Raw genomic sequence first — 12,887 nt, forward strand, 5'->3', positions numbered from 1 at the left:
ATATAAGACCTGAAACAATAAAATACGTAGAAGAAAACAGAGGCACTAAACCAATGGACATTGGTTTCAGAGAGGATTTTATAAATTTGACCCCAAAGACAAGGAAGTAAAAGCAAAAATGAATGGGACTATATTAAACTAAAAAGCTTCTACACAGAAAAAAAGCCATTAACAAAACAAAAAGGCAAGCAACTAAATGGGAGAAGATAATTTGCAAACAACACATCCAAAATACATAAAGAACTCATACAACAAAAAACAATTTAATTAAAAAATGGACAGAGGACCTGAACAGACACTTTCCCTAAGAAGACATACAAAGCCCAAAAATATATAAAAAGATGCTGAACTTCACTAGCTGTAAGGGAAATGCTAATCAAAGCCTCAATGAGATACCACCTCACACCTATTAGAATGCCTATTATCACTACGAAGAAACAAGTGTTGGGAGGATGTGGAGAAAAAGAAACTCATGCACTGCTGGTGGGAATGTAAAATGGTGAAGTCTATGGAATATAGTGTGGAAGTTCCTCAAAAAAATTGACTGGAGCTATCAGATGACCCAGCAATCCCTCTTCTGGATGTCTACCCCCTGAAATTGATATTTATTTGTAAAGATATACATACCCCCAATGTTTATTGCAGCATTATTCATGATAGCTAAGACATGGAAACAACCTAAGTGTCCTTTGATGGATGAATGGATAAAGATGTGCTACATATATGCAATGGAATATTACTAAGCCACAAGAATAGATGAAATACTGCCATTCATGACAACATGGATGGATCTTGAGAGTATCAAGCTAAGCGAATAAGTCAGACAGAAGAGGACAAAACCCAAATGATTTCACTCATATGTGGGATATAAAACAGAAAGCAACAAACAACCAAACAGAACAAACGAACTCACGAAGACAAAAGGGCGGTTACTGGAGAGGAAGAGGGGTGAGAGGAAGAGGGTAAAGGGAGTCAAGTATACGGTGATGGAAGGAGACCAGACTTGGGGTGGTGAGCATACAATGCAATATACAGATGAGGTATTATAAAATTGTACACATGAAAGTAATATAATGTTATTAACCAAATAAATTGGTTAATAAATTTAACCAATAAATTTAATTAAATCCAATAAATTTAATTTTAAAAAACTGTAACTATATGTGATGATGGCTGTTAACTAGACTTACTAGGATGATCATTTTGCTATATATACAAACATCAAATCATACTGTACACCTAAACTACATTATGCCAATTATAGCTCAATTAACAAAAGATATTTAAGAAAACAAATCATGAGCAATGACAAAATTAAATGAACATTAAAAGTTCATTAAGAAATCACATTATAACATCCAATTTAGTTTAAAGATTGGGGAGATTTCTTTTTTTTTAAATAGCACCTCTAAGCCAACAGCATAAAAGTCCAATGGGCAAATGAAAGCACTTTTCAGACTATCATCATATCATGAAAGGTTGTCATGTAGTCCCCAGGACTATATGTAGGTATGTAATTATATACAAAAAGAGAGCTATAAACTTCTTGTCAAGTTTACACAGTATATACCTGGGAAAGATCATTTAAGGATTTCCATGTTTATCAAAATAAATTCAAAATAGAAATTCAATTTGCTAAAAACCCTCTTTCCTCCATGTCCTTTTTTCCATTCTAATTGGAATGTCACAGTAAAAAAAAAAATTTTTTTAATTTAAAAGCCATCTTACATGGCAATGGAATTCTGTGGCATGCTAGTATTGACAAAAACATCGCACAGATCTGCCATCCCTGTACTATGTCAAGCTGTGTTAGAAGGAGATAGAGAACTGAGTAGGGATGAAAGAGTCAAAAAAGAGCATTAAAAAGTTAAACGGTGCAGTCCTGAGCATGTTTAAAGAAAGGCTAAGGATGTGGTATATGTACACAGTGGAATACTATTCAGCCATAAAATAAAATCTTGCCATGTGCAACAACATAAATGGCCCTTGAGGGCATTATACTAAGTGAAAAAAAAAGTCAGAGAAAAACAGATATCATATGATCCCACTTACATGTGGAATCTAAAACAAAAACCAACCAAAAAAAAAAAAAACCCAAAAAATAAAACAAAGCTCATAGATACAGAGAACAACATATTGGTGATAACCAGAGGTGGGGGAGGGGTGAAGGGAATCAGTTATAAAATAAGTCATGGGGATGCAATGTACAGCATGGTGGCTATAGTTAATACTACTGTATTGCATTTTTGAAAGTTGCTGAGAGTAAATCTTAAAAGTTCTCACAAAGAAAAAAATTCTGTAACTACATATGGTGACAGATGTTAGACTTACTGTTGTGATCGTTTTGCAATATACACAAATATCAAACCATTATTTTGTATACCCAAAACTAATATAATGTTGTATGTCAAGGGGCGGGGGAAAAAAGGCCAAGGTTGAAGCCAGTGAGGTCCTGAAACTAATCATAATGTTCCAAAGCAATACATGGCATCATATTTGAATGGCTTTAAGGGTTTCTTCAACAATATTGGGTAAGAGAAACAACATCTCTGCAAAAGTGAACTAGATGTCATTAAAAACACTCAGAAAAATTGCTAAAGAGCTTGCCATTTATCATTTGGCTGTAGCCAGAGTGACAGAGCTGTGCTTGTTAAAGCTGCACACAGGCACTGAAATAACTGACAGACACCAAATTTAATTTCCTGATTGTTAATACCAAACAGGAATTATAATCAGCATCTTTTCCATTGTCCTTAAAATAAGTTAGGCATTGATTTATGTCACTGGCTGCCTAAAAGAACAAGACAAACTCATCGAATGACAACTCTTTAGAACCCAGAAATCTACCAAAAGCCAGACTGGATAGCACATGCTTTTCTGTCTTAGAAAAGCATTTTACTCTCAACCTGCTGCTTCTGTCAAAATTTCTATACACCTACTGCCCAGTTACCTAGTCTGGCCACAGCTTTTTCATTTCTCAGCTATTGTGAATGACCCAAACCTTCCTGATTCTTCGAGGTCCACCTCAAAAGTCACTTGTTTTATGAGGCTTTTTCTGATTCGAACCATAACAAAATCCCTAATTAGTTGGTAACTCTATATGCAATTAAGCCTTGCCACATTCTATAGCCTATTTCTTTAAGTAAGTTCTTTGCCAACCAAAACTATATTTGTACTTAGGACTGTCTCTCTTCCTTGCAGCAACTGCAGATACAGGCCAAATAGCTTAGAAGGTGAATTCAATCAGCATTTGGTGATCTCAGTACCCAGAAATGGGTGGCAGCCCTGATTCCAGTCCATCTCCATTAGGCCACAGAAATTCTTCCTGCAACTATACTCGAAGTCAATACACTCTTCCTTACTCCTATAAAGTAACTTCGCTTGGAGTCATGAAGTATATCTTAGTTGCACAACAGGTCTATTTCCTTTCAGAATCCTTAGATGAAATGAGGAAGCAGGAAGGCACTCTTACCATTCAAGCACTGAATGGTACAGAGGGAATAAAGTGCTTAGACCACAAGACCAAAAAGAGTGCTTATAGGAACAAACCAATTTATTAAATACTCATTACCAGCCTTAGAGTTTTTCCTTCCACAGCAGCTCATCTATGGAAGGAGCCACACTCTTTCTTGCCGAAGCAGGCTTCAAAGAAGCTCATCATTCATCACTCAGGGCTGTGATCTGTTAGTTGAGAACTACAGACATGGGATCTTCAGCAAAGGCCCCCTCACCAGCTGTCCACCAGTGACGGTATTCACACAAATCAAAACAGCATAACAGGCCTTGTTTTATTCCTGATGGTACCTATCCAGGGAACTAGAACTAAACGCTTCTAGATTACCTTAAAGTCACTCAATTTGTTTTATGAAAATATGAGTGAAGGTAATAATCCACCCCATCTCTGGTTTTTTACCAAGCTTGACACATAAAATACCACTATTTCAAGGAACTACATCTTCTTCCTGAGGTGTACATAATTTGCTAATGTAGAAGTAACGCAAACACTACCCAAAATCAAAAATGGCAAACTACCAAAATGTTCTCGGGCCAAATCCAAATAATGCAAGACTCAGCTCCATACGTGTGAAATCCAGGCATCTCGAGGGCGAGCAGAAACTCTTGCTCCCGGGATGCGGGTGGACAAATCCCGGTGGCGGGTGACCAGGCCGAGGCCACCACAGCCAAGTCAAATACGGGGCGACCCTCATCGGAAGCTGGGGCGGGGGCTGCGGCACCACAAGACGATGAAAAAACCCGGCAAGAAGGGCCAACCCCAACCAGAGCGGCCCGCTCCTGGCCCCACGGTCAGCCCCGGCTGAGCCAAGAGCCCGGCCCGCCTGCCCCGACTCACCCCGCCCCGGCGGGCAGCGGCGCGCCCGGGGCCCAGCCCCGCCAGCTGCTCCGCAGACTCCCAGGGCAGCTCCGAGCTCACTTGCGGCGGCGAGCGGCGGGCTCGGGGCCGCTTGGCAACATCCTCCCCGCCGCGCTGGGAGCAGTGTCCGGCTTCGCGGGACCGACGCTTGGACCAAAGGCCAGTGCAGCTCACACCGCCCCGACACAGACTAGTCGGGGTCCTGCAGCCGTGGTTTCCGGGTAGAAAAGAACGCCACCGCCAACGATGCCGTGACCTCCGACACCTGGCGTCCGACGGCGGCGCGGCCGGGACAAGATTCTTCAGTTGCGGGCGGCGGAGCCTCTGCTTCCTGATTGGGTCCTATGGGCAGTTTATGTATGAGTACGTAAACTATTCGCACACAGGCGTGGAGTGTGTGATGTAAGTTTGTGTATCTGTGTGTGTCTGTGGCATTACGAGAGTGGGACTGTGGTGAGTGTGCGTGCGTGGTGCATGGATGTGGATCTGTGTGTGGATCTACACACGTGTTTAGTGTGTTGCGTGATGGATAAGAGTGCAGGGGGTGTGCATGCCTGTCTGTGTGTTTCTGTGCTAGTGTATTAATCACTGCTGATGAAAGTATAATTTGGTACAATCGTTTTGTAAAATAATTTGGCATTATCCAGTAAACTTGAAGATATAAATCCTTTCTGGAGACTATATTACATGGAGAAACTTACACATCTGTACAAGTAGATCTAATAATATTTATAGTACACTATTTATAATCACTAATAATGGGGGAATGCCCATATAGTCAAATATAAAAATAGACTTTGGTATATTCATATATAATCATATGCAAAAAAACAGTGAAAATCATTGAAAACAGCTGATACAACAATGGGACTCAACCTCAGGACATAATGTGCCAGAGAAGCAAATCACAAAATGACGCATTTCAGCATAATCCCATTATATAAAATTCCAAGCATGCTAATCTAATCAACATATTGTTTAGAGATGCATGCATAACTAATAGGACATTAACAAAAAGCGTGAGAAAAAGATGCACATGTTGAGGATGGAACAGGGCAGGAGTACACAGGTACTTTAAATGTCACAGAAATGTTATTTATCTTAAAAAGGATAGTGGGGCTCCTCCATGCTGTACTGGACACTAATGTCCAGGTCTGTAACTGGCTTGCACCATATGAAACAAATGGAGCTTGAAGCTTTTCCAGAGGTCCCTGAGTGCCACTGGGGTTCAGAGCTTGGCTGTGGACCTTGGAAAAACTGGAGTTCTGTTCACTGTAGTCTGGAGACAGAGAGCAGTGGGCTTGAGCCCCATGGGAGTCCCCTGACAATCACTTCAGTCAGTCAGGATATCATGTTGTTCTCAGGCCCTTCCATTCAGAGAAAGTAATTCTCAGGAATTAGGCCCAATTCGACTTCTAAAAGTTCATATGCAAGTTTGATAAATGCTAGGACAAAAGCCAGTGATACTGTATTTTAGATTTATAAAATAGACTTGGAGTTCATTATTTTCATGACCTTGAAAGAACACTGTAGTGTTCAATTGAGTTTTATACTGTTCAGATGGCTTTTAACTGTGAAATTCTGAAAGGCATAAAAAAAGTTTTTAAATTCTCTTCCTACTTTTGTATATGTGCATTTTTTTTTGTTTCCTTTAATTTCATCTATACTCATTAGATATGTGGAATTTGTAGAAATGGTTAGCTAAATGACCAGGATATTTCATTAATTTATTTCCTTGGACATTTTCCAAGTTAAAGCAATTTTGTTGGTAAACAAACAAAAAGTGTGATGGATACACAGTTATTAAATTGTTATCATTTATATTTTACACATAACTTACAAATATTTTGTATCTACTAAATAGTTAATAAAAATGAAAATACACTGTGATTCACCACTGAAGTAAGAAGTTGTTGAGTGTGTGGAAGATGGCCTATCATGACAAAGGCAGTAGAAGTTGCTGAGTATCTAAAATAAGTCACATCTAAGAGATGTTGATGTGAGTCATTCATCCGTCCTGAAGGAAAATGATGGTAGACCCCAAAGACATTTCTTTTGACAATAACTTTCAGCTGACTTTTAAAATAAGCTGCTTAACTTCCAGTAGAAAGTAACTAAGTCGAAGATAAAACTGTCCTCAAGATTATACCCTCAATCTTAAAGTTGTTAAAACAATCCAAATTTTAAGTAGAGGCTTTGACAAGCCTGCCAATGCAAGTAGTGAACAACTGCCAGTAGCCAACAGCAATTTAAATGCATATTTACAGTTTGGTGAATATGGATTAAGTTTAAACTTAGATTGTGATGATAAAGAGCAACATGGTGGATCATTGTGTCAAGATAAATATATGATGTCATAATTTAAAAATAAGTTTTGTCAATTCTGCGCTTCGAAGCCTAAACAGAAAAAAAAATTTTAACCCCAGTATTTTCATACACACTTAATGGAATTTTTTTTCTGAAAACTTGTTATTGAATCAATAAATGTCTTATACTCAATGAAATATTAGAATCAATAAATACTTGTTGAGATTTCCAGTCAAGATGGCAGAGTGGTTAAACTATGTGCTCTCCTCTTCCCATAACCACATCAAAAACAACAAAATTATAGAACAACCATCATTGAGAACCACTAGAGGACTAGCTGAACAGAGTTCTCATATCTAAGGATATAAAGAAGAAGCCACATGGAGACTGAAAGGAGGGACAGAGACTCTGAATGGGCAAGTCCCACACACCTCCATGGTGTGGCAGTTAAGAATCGAGAGGAATAGCTCGGCTGTGGAGTCAACACGGAAAAGCAAGGGATCCCAGCCTCAACCAGGCTCTCCAACCTGGAGCATCAGTGTGAGGACTTATAAGAACTTTAATTTCATAATTTGTGGCCTAATATTTGGATTTTTATAGCTTGAGCTCTGAATCTGCCTGCAGAGCATAACTTTGCCCTTTCGGGTTATGGAGCTGCCTGCAAAGCCAGCAGCCCCCTATGCTGATTGTACAGTTTGATAAATTTTACTACATGCATTGTTGTACTATAACTGTGTGATCAAAGACAGCCTTTTTGTTCTATAGGCCTGAGCTACAACTTGATAAATGAGTAATCATACATTAATCATTGTACTCATCTCACGACCCCACTTGTTCGATCACTGTCAGCCAACCATTGAAAATCCAGTTGCCTTAACCAATTAGAAAACAAGTGATGTAAGTTTATGGTGTTGTTTCCCCTAGCAACCCATCTCTTTGATCAATAACTCCTTGCAACTTCTGCCTTTATAAACCCTGTCATTTTGGAATGTATTCTCAGTTCATACTAAGAACTGCCAAGTTTGCAAGTCATTGTCTGAATAAACTCTTTTTAAATTTCTTTTTTAAAAGGATATCTCTAGACTTTTTTTTGTAAGTGCCAGAAAGATGAGTCCCCACAATATCTGGCTGTGAAAACCAGCCAGAATTGTATCAAAGCAAGATGGAGGGCTGCTGGATTCCCAGGCATTCTTCTTGAGGGGACCACATGCATACTTATGTGCTCATAAACTCGCTCTCAGAACTCCAACACAGGGGCAGCAACTTAAAAAGCACCAGGGACAAACAGGGAGAACCTAAATTGACTAACTTCACGATGACGGTTGGAGGGGAAGAGGTAGGGGCAACTCCAGGGATGTAAACATTGGTAGGCATTATTGCTCCTTTGTTTAGAGCTTCTCTAACCCAGCTGGAAGGTGCAGGCAGGCACCAAATCTGAACTCTCCATGAACCTGGCTAATACCATTAGCCCTGCCCTGGTGATTCCCTTAGACCTTGTCCCGCCCAACTCACCCATCCATCCGAGCCACTTCACCAAAGAAGCAGCCTGCCTCGGCTCATGCTGCAGTCTTTTGGAAAATCTCAAAGGTGCACAAACCCCAAACAAGCATTGACGTGCCTTGTAGTTCTTGCTAAGCAACCCCAAGCCCAGCTATAAGTGCCTACTGGTCTCGACATGCATTGTAACTCCCATCCCCAGGCCTAACATAAATGGTGGCCAGACTTGACCTGAAATGTAGCTTCAACTAAGCAGCTACAAGCCTGGCACAAGTGGCAGCTGGCCTCAGCTCACATTATGGTGTCCACCAAAAAGTCCCAAGCCTGGCATAATTGGCAGCTGACCTCAGTTTGCAGCATACCCTCTCTCAAGTACCATCAAGCTCAGAATATGCAGTGAACAGAGGCAGATCACTTTGTAGCTCCAACCAAATTTCCCAAGCCTGGCACAAGTGGCACTTGACCTTGGCCTGCACTGGAGCCCCTCCCAAGAGGCTCAAGACCCAACACACCTGGTGGCCAGCTTTAGACCACAAAAGAGCACCACCCAACCAGCTCCACAAAATACATACCAAAGGTGAACTCGGCTGGCACCAGAGCCCCACTAAAGCAACTCCTGCTCTATGGAGTCAGCCCCCGTATAACAGTTTGTCCACCGTAGGTATAGCCAGCTCTCACAACCAGTCAGCCTTAAGGTCATCACCACCCGCTGATGATGGCCAACAGCAATTGAGGCTTAACTACAACAGGAGGGCACACACAACCCATACAGGGGACACCCATCGACCATCTTGCTCAGGTGCTCAAGGAGACTATACTACTGGATCACACAGGACACCTTTTTCATAAGACCACTCTGAGAGACTGAGAGATGTAGCAGATCTACCTAACACATAGAAACAAACACAGGGAGGCAGCCAAAATGAGGTGACAAAAGTAGGGGTCCTAACTGAAAGATTAGGACAAAACTCCTGAAAAAGAACTACAAAATGGAGATAAACAATCTACCCAATATAGAGTTCAAAACGCTGATTATAAGGATGCTCAGTGAACTTAGTGGAAGAATAAATGAACTCACTGAGAACTTCAACAAAGGGATAGAAAACATTTTTTAAATGAACTCACTGAGAACTTCAACAAAGGGATACAAAACATACAAAAGAACAAGTCAGAAATTAACAATAAAATAACTGAAATAAAGAATATATTAGAGGGAATCAACAGCACATTAGCTGAAGCAATGATTGAACCAGTGATCTGGAAGACAAGGTAGCAGAAAATACCCAATCAGAACAGCAAAAAGAAAAAATGAATTTTCAAAAGAGAAAAGTTTAAGGGACTTCTGGGACAACATCAAGCATACCAACACTTACATCATAAGGGTACCAGAAGGAGAGGAGAGAGATAGGAAGAAATTGAAAACCTACTTGAAGAAATAATGACTGAAAACTTCCCTTGATGAAGGAACTAGACATACAAGTCCAGGAAATGCAGAGTCCCAAACAAAATAAACCCAAAGAGGCCCACACCAAATACATCACTATTAAAATGCCAAAGTTTAAAGACAAGGAGAAAATCTTAAAAGCAGCAAGAGAAAAACACTTAGTTACCCACAAAGGAGCTCCCGTAAGACTGTCAGTTGATTTCTGGGTAATTAATTGTTCCGGATTAAAGGAGACTAAATGCAATAATTAATCCTCACAGGAACCTGGATTTTAAAAAATTTATAAAAGACATTATTTGGAAAATTTGGATATGGTCTGTTTATTGCATTAATATTAAATTTCTGTAGTTATGTAAAAGACTATCCTTATTCTTAGGAGATATACAATGATGTATTTAAGGATATTGAGCTATAATATTTGCACCTAACTTTCAAATACTGTAGCCAGAGAGTGATTATGTGTAGGCAGGGAGTGAGGGGAGAGAGGAAGGGAGAGGGAGAAGGAGAGGGAGAGAGAGAGAGAGAAAGCATGTGGCAAAATGTTAAGTGTTGAATCAAGGAGATGGCCATAGGGGCATTCATTATAGTATTTTTGCAATATTTCTGTAGATTTGACATATTTCTAAATAAAAATTTAGGAGAAAAATAACAATCATAGTTATATATTAGACCAGAAGTCAGCAAACTTTTTTGTAGAAAATACTTTAGGCTTTAGGGGCCATATGGTCTCTGTTGCAAATATTCATCTCTGCTATGTACTGTAAAAGCAACAAAAATGAATAGGAGTGGCTGTGTTCTAATAAAACTTTATTTACAAAAGCAGGTGGTGGGCCAGATTTGGCTTCAGGCCATATTTTCTGCTCCCTGTTTTGGGCTATGGGAACTCAGGGTGATCCTGCTACATCCCATGGTCAACTAGAAATTCATGGCTCCTTAGGAATTGACAAATTCTGTTAATAGGTGAATCAAATATTATATCTTGAAATGCTATAATCCTAAACTAATAACCAAGAACCTAAGAGCCTCATTCCACTTAAAAGATTATCTTTTTCATCTTTTCTGTAATAAAAACTCATGAATATCATTATCTTTCTGAAGCCCAAGGTCTAAGCTCCATTCTCTCCTTTCTCAGCTCTCTGAGACCTTGGGGAGAGTTGATGTTAAATGGTGCTTAGAAGTGGAAACTCTGTGGAAATGCAAAATGGTACAGCCCCTATAAAAATAATATGGCAGTTCCTCAAAGAGTTAAAAATAGAACTACCATGTGATCCAGCAATCCCACTTCAGGGTATATAACTAAAGAATAGAAATCAGGATTTTGAAGAAATATCTTCAAAATCCATGTTTATTGCAGTACTATTCACAATAGCCAAGATGTAGAAATACTCTAAATGTCCATCAACAGATAAATAGATACAGAAAATATGTAAGCATACAATGAGATGCTACTCAGCCTTAAAAAATAAGGAAATATGAGACCTTATGGACACTATGCTAAATGAGATAAACCAGACAAAAAGACAAGTACTGCATGATTCCACTTACATGAGGTATCTAACATAGTTGAATTCATAAAATCAAAGATTGGAATGGTGGTTACCAGGAGTTGGGAGGAATGGGAAATGGGGAGTTATTAATCAACAAGAATAAGGTTTCAGTTAAGGAGGATAAATAAGCTCTAGAGGTCTGCTGTACAACATTGTACCTACAGTCAGTAGTAATGTATTGTACACTTAGAGTTTTGTTAAGACGATAGATCTCATGTTAAGTGTTCTTACTACAATAAAAAGTAAAATAGAAAGAAAGAAGACAAAGAAAGAGAGAGAGGAAGGAAGGAAGGGAGGAAGGGAGGAAGGGAGGAAGGGAGGAAGGGAGGAAGGGAGGAAGGGAGGAAGGGAGGAAGGGAGGAAGGGAGGAAGGAAGAAGGAAAGGGGCCCTGGGTTTGAATCTTGACTCCCCACTTCACCTCTGAGATCTTGGGCAAGACACTCACATCTCTGTGCACCAGCTTTCTCATTGTGCCTCAGAATAGTATTAATACTTACCTGCACAGTCCTCGAGAAGATTAAATGTGTTCTTCCATGTGAAGTACCTTAGCACAGTGCCTACCATACATTAAGTACTAATTAATGATACCTGTTATTATTATTGCTAGACTAGGCTTGTTAGACATATTAAAGAGATAATATATTTTAAATGCTTGCTTAATATGGTACCTGGTACATAAGGGCTAAATACACATAAGATATTGTAATTATTCTATTTGGCAGTTAAACATGCATTTGCTGCCTTGTTACTTCCGTTGAATCTTATACTCAACTAAATCTTGAACTACTTAACTTTTCACATTTTTATAACTTCCCATTTCTCCTGGATTGTAAATAAGCTGCAAGCAAAGTCTAGGACCTGTGCCTTTTTCAGTCCCTCCAGCATCATTCTTTATATGTAGTCTGGGCTTGAAATATATTTATGACATGAAATCGATATGCTTTTGAAGAAAGAACATTCAGCAGTCCACCTAGCCCAGCCCCCCACTGATTGGTTCCTCCAAACATACACTCAAAGACAGGGCTTTCAGAATAGTCCCTATTATTTACAAAGTGATAAGAGAAAGTTTCCACTTCAAATAGCGATCAGGTCCGTCCACCCCTCTGACTTTTCAGATCAGGAGAAAATGACCAGATGCCTCCTGCACCCCACCTGTTGACCCCCTGACAGGTCAGTTCTGACAACAGACTCTCTTAGTGCTTAAGTGAGATTCCTCCATATTTAAGAATGCTTACCAGTCTCCTGGCTGCCACCCCAAACTGAAGAAACTAGATATCTTTCAGCTTCATTGACTTTTTATTAAGGGATCCGACAATTTTCCTCTGGCAGTGAAACCATTCAGCAGGTGTGTACTTCCGTAGAGGAAATTTAAACCAGACACCTACCCCTGCAGACAACTCATTATTCTTTTAAAGAGGGGCAGGGCTCAGAATCTTCCCAGAGGGTGATTCTACCCCTAGAGGTGACATTCTGTATTGGCAAACAAAGAGAGATTGCCTGGGAAACCCTATTCAGAAGCAGTTGTGTCACTTTTCTTAATTTTAAAATTCTTTTATTTATTTTATTTGTTATTAAAGTATAGTTGGCATTACAATATATTAGTTTCTGGTGCACAACATCGTGATTCAACATTTAAGTCTAGTAACCATCTGTCACTGTGTAGTTATCACACTATTATTGATTGATGTCATTCCCTTCTCCTTTTTTACCCATTCCTTC

General features: G+C 39.6%; 1 protein-coding gene across 2 annotated transcripts in view; it reads right to left on the reverse strand.

Annotated features, from left to right (window-relative positions):
* Positions 1-4,621, reverse strand: part of TMEM248 (transmembrane protein 248) — a 41,853-nt gene extending 37,232 nt beyond the window's left edge. Inside the window, exon 1 of one of the 2 annotated variants that reach the window (XM_023534618.1) lies at positions 4,433-4,621. The gene's annotated coding sequence lies outside the window, so the exon portion shown is untranslated. Of the gene's footprint in view, positions 1-4,351 lie in introns of both variants that reach the window. The other variant, XM_011366975.2, reaches the window with a different exon arrangement.
* Between the last annotated feature and the right edge of the window lie 8,266 nt (positions 4,622-12,887).

This window comes from Pteropus vampyrus, unplaced genomic scaffold (genome assembly GCF_000151845.1).
Source record: "Pteropus vampyrus isolate Shadow unplaced genomic scaffold, Pvam_2.0 Scaffold128, whole genome shotgun sequence".
Classification (NCBI taxonomy): domain Eukaryota; kingdom Metazoa; phylum Chordata; class Mammalia; order Chiroptera; family Pteropodidae; genus Pteropus; species Pteropus vampyrus.